This window comes from Colobus angolensis, unplaced genomic scaffold, assembly GCF_000951035.1.
Source record: "Colobus angolensis palliatus isolate OR3802 unplaced genomic scaffold, Cang.pa_1.0 Scaffold619, whole genome shotgun sequence".
In the NCBI taxonomy this organism is placed as follows: domain Eukaryota; kingdom Metazoa; phylum Chordata; class Mammalia; order Primates; family Cercopithecidae; genus Colobus; species Colobus angolensis.
The window spans coordinates 139922-147030 of NW_012119810.1; positions in this window are offsets into that span (position 1 = coordinate 139922).

Sequence of the window (7109 nt, forward strand, 5' to 3'; positions counted from 1 at the left end):
GACCTTTCTCTCTGGCTGCCCTTAAGATTTTTTCCTTCATTTCAACTTTGCTGAATCTGGCAATTATGTGTCTTGGAGTTGCTCTTCTTGAGGAGTATCTTTGTGGCGCTCTCTGTATTTCCTGAATTTGAATGTTGGCCTGCCCTACTAGGTTGGGGAAGTTCTCCTGGATGATATCCTGAAGAGTGTTTTCCAATTTGGTTCCATTCTCCCCCTCACTTTCAGGCACCCCAATCAGACGTAGATTTGGTCTTTTTACATAATCCCATACTTCTTGCAGGCTTTGTTCATTTCTTTTTCTTCTTGTTTCTTTTGGTTTCTCTTCTTGCTTCATTTCATTCATTTGATCCTCAATCACTGATACTCTTTCTTCCAGCTGATCGAGTCGGTCACTGAAGCTTGTGTATTTGTCACGTATTTCTCGTGTCATGGTTTTCATCTCTGTCATTTCGTTTATGACCTTCTCTGCATTAATTATTCTAGCTATCTAGCTCTTTAGAGGCAAAGTTTGCTGGTCTCTAATCTAAGAGAAGAAATTAAGGGAAGAGGCCAACAAGTTGGAAGTAAGACAGAAAATATCAAGTGAAGTAATTTCAAACAATAAGCTACTATTACGTGATGATGGGCACACACGGAGAAGAGGCAAAAAAAAAAAAAAATCAGAAACTTAAATCAAGCACAACGTTAGCAAAGGCTAAATGCATAAATGCTATAGAGGGCTAAATATTGAAATCAAGAAACACATATGCAATTTCTTCCTCAAAATCTTAAAATAAAAATGCTTCATCTTAGGAAATACAGCTCAACAAAGCACATACAGTAAGAGATACCCTCTTGTATGAACTGAATCCAGCAATAATTAGATTTAATTTGTTATGGTTGTTGATTTATATGATTATGGACGCATCTTGAGACTACAAAGAATATTTTCAAATAAATGTGATTCTGTGGCATTTTCACTTTATTACATTTAATAAATGAATTGCAGGAATAAAATATAGAAAGTGAAGCTTTTTTAATAGAAAAACTGGGAAGATCAATTATTTAAGAATTTCAAATTAGTATATATAAGACTGATGCTGGAAGAGATCTTTGTGCTGATATATCTCAGTTAAAAATAAATTTCATTGCCTTCTAGTTTCATATTATAATCTTTTAATAATGTAGCTTAAGATGATGACATATTTCCTTTTCCGAGATAGTGTTATTTATTATGTAATTATTACATCTCATGGCAAAGCACTTGTGAAAAATATGTCTTAAAAATTTGAAAATATGTCTAAACTGTTTCAGACAGATTTCAGTTCGTGAATCATACTGACTCAAATATTTAATGAAAGCTAATTTACTAAAGAATACATTTCTTTGTTTAAGAACCCACAATTTTCTATTTTCTTTCAAACTCAAGTCTCCCATGGGACTTAAGAAAAAAAAAGGCAGCTTTTCTTTATAATCAAGAACATTTTCCAAAAATGTACATATTTAACAATACAAGATTTGTTAAAGAAAATATTCTCATGTAGCCATTAAAATTTCGTTGGAATAATTCATGACAAGAAAAATGCTTACAATATACTAAATAAAACTTTTACAATGGATTTCAATTATATAAGAAAAACATCTGTGTATATATTTACAAAAATGCACCGTGATCACCTCTGAAATTGGGAAATTAATGATTCATTTTCCTTTAGATACTTTTCTATATTTCATGAATTTTATTTATCCAATGTTTATTCCAGCTGTAGTTAACAGAAGTAATAAATTCTACTAACTGTTTCATAAACAGTATTTAAATATCCAAAATTGGTTATTACAATCTGAAAAAAAAATACAGCCTCTTCTGAAGCCAAAGGTATGATAGGGTTTTGTTTTGTTTTGGTTTGTTTTGTTTTTTATGAGTGGTTTGGAGAAAGATAATAAATATGCTGGCTGAGACTCAAATTTTCAGATGCTAGATTTTTTTTCATTTGCTTGACTCTAATTTCAAAGAATAGATAATTGAAAATTAATAATCAAATCTTTAAAGTTGAAATTATTCCAATTACTCAGTAAATATTCAAAACATGAAGTAAAACCTACATATTTTTGTTCTTTAAGGAAGTTTATAGTTTTTACTTATGACTATATTCTGATGAATTACAGTCACACATTTTTGCACACATAGCACTAGACATTTTTTAAGGCTCTTTGGTTATTTCATTTGACCTTCCAAATAATCTTGCAAAATAGCCAAGACAGATATTACCATCCCTATAATGGTGGAAATAAGGCTTGGAGTGCTGGTTACATAAGCTAATAAAAGTTGAGGAATGAGATGGAAACTCCAAATCTCATTATTTTTCAAACGTAGCATGCTGCTTCTCAAAACCATGATGAGAAGTCTTCTGCCTTCAAAGATGGTTAAAGAGAAAAAGTGTATCACTCATATCTAAGTATTTTTTTTTTAATGATGCGAAGTTAAATGACAGCTTTTATAGTACAGACGGAGATTTGCAGTCAAAGCTAGGAGGTCTCAATTCTAGTCCTTTCTATCGTGCTAGTATGCTGTGTGATTTTTTTGAATGCTCCAAGTCTAGGTACATAAAATCTTTTCCTGCTACCTAATTCTAAGTGCCTGCTAAATAAATTCAAAAACAATTGAGCAAACAGATAGTAATGACTATCTTCCATTTGCTCCTCCACATTGACTCTTGCCTTCTCTATCATGCTGAGTACCCTGGACGGCTTGTCTGTAAGGACTGCATTAATGGGCTCTCTGGTCCTCAACATCCCTGGTTGGGCGTGGTCAATGTGGAACATAAGCAGACTGGAGAGAAGGCGATGAGTGGGGTCAGGTCACTTACTCTTTTTGTTCCCTCCCCTCTCTCCTTTAGGACTAGAAGTGGCTGTAGCTCCCTCAGCTGTTTCAGGACCCAGAGCACAGCCCTCTCCAGGATTGCTTTAAACTCTTCCCACATTCTCAGCTTGAGTAGGCCCTCAGTTTCTTAACTGGTAAAATGGAAAAATAAGAGAAACTTTTTTTCTCTGGCTGATTTGACTTCACAGAAAAAAATTATTCTTTCTCAAAGTGGGCGAAGCTAAGGAGTGTCTAGGATTGGTGGGAACTCAAAGAAGTTTAGAGAAAAGAGGATTCTCAGAGAGCATCCAGTAAAATTCAGAACCCTTATCCTACAGATGTGGAAATAGTGGACCACAGTGTGATTCAGTCATGATCAGTAGCTTTAGTTTCTAAACATCCAGCAGTCAATGCAGCCCTTTCCACCAGTGGGAACCTAAGGGCTAAACCTTATCACGATGCAAAAAAAAAAAAAAAAAAAAAAAAATCAAAAAAACAAATACACAGTTCCCTGTTCATTTGAATCACCAACTTTGATCTTATGTACTTCTTGAAGAATATTAATTTGAGTGACTCATATAGTTTTAACATTTGAGCATACATTAAGAAGCTAATATTTTAATATATCATTTCAAAATTTGGATATAAATTAAGAAACTAATATTTTTGTCACATTATTTTAAAAATCACAAAATTGAAATAAAAAGCTGTGATTATGCTGTATTTCCTATCAATGATAAGTTAAACAAAGAACCCTATTCAAACTACTTTACTACTATACCAATTAAAGTTACTTTTAATATATCCTTAATAAAAAGTTACATTTCTAAAATCCACTGGGTTGCAGCACAAATTATCAAAGGTATGTGTGTGTTCATGAACAGAGCTACACGATAATGTTTTTCCCCAATAATGAGAGAAGATAACCAGAACGGAGAAAATCTCTTGTTTATATGCTACAGCAAACAATTTATATTGCTGATTGTCTACTTAGCAGAAAAATATTTTCCCTCCTTGATTTAACACTACATTTCTAGGCCTTTGTAGAGTTTATGGCAAAGTGGAGATAAGGGAATAGTGAGGGATGGAGGTTTTGAGCAGGTGGGATTAATGGGTTTTCTAAAGAATGTTGATGGACAGTCACCCATTAGACCTAAGCAACAGGCTGGGGACTAGCTTTGGGGTCCAACACCTTAGGTCTGTTTATTCCTAACTACACTTCCTAGAGTGCATTTTATAGTTTGAGAGTTAGTTTTCTCATTTGGAAAACAGTGAAAGTAATACTCATGCCCACAGTGCGTGTGAAGATTAAATGAGATAATATATAAGAAAGCACTGAGTCCAGTTCTGTCATAGAGTCAGGACTTAGTAAATTGTATTCGCTGTTTTAATTACTTTTACTATGGTGACCACAGCTATTTGTTCATGTCCAGAGAAGATATTAAAGATCTCAGTGACTAAAGTTAAGCATATCATCAGAATCCTGTCTTTAACAAGTGTGATATATCTCCTTGCTTTACAGAGAAAACCTGAGAATTTTGCTCATATAAGCATTAAGAACCTCAAATGCAATAAATCTTTGAGCATGCTTTAACTAAAATTTGTCAAGGATCAGAGATGTATGACAATAAGCCATTTCTATGCAATGTATGACAGTTTCTACTTTCTTGGATTTGTCTCAGAAGGCAACAGTAAACCACTCTGCCTTAAACCGAATGTGAAAATCAAGAGTTCTTACTAAGAACACCTGCACTAGAATTCAATTGTGACATATTTGAGTGCAGAATCCCAAGTAGAAGTGGGTGATTTCCAACAATCAGCCCATTAAAAGACCTTAAAATGACCCAGGGACCTGAAAAAAATATACTTTCCTAGTCTCCACTCCTGGAATTTCTAATTCGATAGGTTTGGGGTGTTCTGTATAGCTGCGTATGTGCATTTTTGGTATTTTTCTTGAGACAGAGTCTTGCTCTGTCACCCAGTCTGGAGTGCAGTGGCGCGATCTCAGCTCACTACAACCTCTGTCTCCCGAGTTCAAGCGATTCTCCTGCCTCAGTCTCCTAAGTAGCTAGGACTACTGGCACATGCCACCATGCCCTGCTATTTTTTACATTTTTAGTAGAAATGGGGTTTTGCCATGTTGGCCAGGCTGATCTTAAACTCCTGACCTAAAGCAATCCACCCACCTCAGCTTCCCAAAATGCCGGGATTACAGGTGTGAGCCACCGCGCCTGGCCACAGCTGTGTTTTAATATTCTTCATGGGATGCTGCTCAACAGCAAGATTTGGGAATATGAGAAATTAACATTGACTAAGGAAGTCTTAGTTCTAGTCTGACTAACTTACAGAGTACTCTTTGCAATGCTCTCTCTTCTCTTGGCTTTGGTTCACATATTCGTAACATGAAGAGGTTGCATTACAACATCTTTAAGACCTCTTCTAAAATCTGCCATTCTGGGAGCCTCATGATTCTTACTTGGTGAAAGTGGAATAGTTAAAAGTAAATGGAAGGAGCTAGAAAGAAAAAGAAATACGCTGGTAAATGTAGAAAAGATCAACGCACATTTGGCCCATCAGGTGGAATTTTGGCAGGTCAATTGATTTTTTGATAGCTTCTTGGAAGACTCTCCTGCCACACAAAGCAAAAACAGTATCTGCAACCTTCTGTTTCCTCTTATCTCAGAGGTGTGCTGCCTGTGCAGCAAGGCTGCCAGGCTCCTGCATCCTGAAATGTTCATCAGGTTAAAGTTAATGAGAAACTAGCCTTGGCAGGAAGCCCACTGACACCTCAACTCTCCCAGTCACTGGCAAGGAGCACAAGTGAGTCTGTGAAGAGGAAGGGCTACTTGGCTCTATCAGCCGCCCACTGACACAGAGCAGCTGAGAAGCCATCATGCTGGACATTGTAGACATTATCCAGAGTAAATCCTGTGTGCTTCCTTTTTTTTTTCTAGCCCACGACATTACTAGGTTTGTCTTGCTTTCCATAATTTGGTGTTGGTGTTTCTTCCCCAATAAAAAGAAAGGTTGTGACCTGGAGGCTCAAGAGATAACTAGGTTGAAAACATAAATTTGTTTGACCTCCACAGTGTTTTTATAACATTTAAGTCAACATTAGAAAACTGAAATATTTCGCATAAAAAGCCAATTTTTCAGATTCCCCTATAAAACACTAAAAAGGTCTGGCAACATGGCACCACTCATAATATTTGAGAGCTGAGTAATAGGCTGCCCTTTTTAGAAGAAACATAATCTCTAAGCTACCCTAGACCCCACCACTCCTAATTGTATCTCTGGCAAAAAGTCTAACATCCATGACCATTTAAACTTGTTCCAGATAGATAGATAGATAAATTTTTCATACAGAAATAGTTTGGTGGCTACATTTCTAACAAAAGTGGGAATAAAGAGAAGAAAAGTCTGGTCTCAGAGAGCAGCAGGCTTCAGAAAAATAGATTATTCTATGATTGTTTTTGTTTCATTTTCTCATTGTTGTACGATGTTGCAAACCTTTCTTGCATGCTTAAAATGCAAATCTGACCTATTTTACTCATTAACTTTCCCTGCCTCATCCCTGTAGACATTGGGTTTCTCATCACTTTATGAAAAGAAGAACCGAACTATGTCCAGATCCAGTAAAAAGTAAGGGAACAGGACCAGGAGCACCATGTTGCAGGGCAGTGATTTTCAGCTCTCTTGAAACAAAAGTCCCTTTGAAGTAGAAAAAAACGACTTGCTGAAAAAAATACTTCTATCAGTTATCTGTTGAAAGGCATAAGGTTGAGTGGTCAAGCACAGTTTAAGAGCCAGCCAGCCTTAGCTATATACAAACGATCCATTTACTTAACCTCTCAGCTTCTGTTTCTCACATGAAGATAATTAATAATCTTTCTCATGGTTCTTATGACACTCAAAGAAAAGTCACAAATAAAACACTAAGTGCAGCACATAGTGAACGCTCAGTAGGGGCTATTACCATTGTTATTACTGATTGATAACATTCATCATGATAAAAAGCTGGTAAGGGTACATTATAATTTTGAATATATTTATTTTTGAAATGAATTTATTTTTTTGTCAGTCACAGTGGGTCCGCAATTCGTGGGTTTTTGGTCTCAGTAACTTGAAGAATGAAGCTGTGGACCCTCACAGTGAATGTTACAGTTCTTAAAGATGGTGTGTCTAGAGTTTGTTCTTTCAGATGTGGCCACAGTTTCTTCCTTCTGGTGGGTTCGTGGTCTCCTGACTTCAGGAGTTAACCTGCAGACCT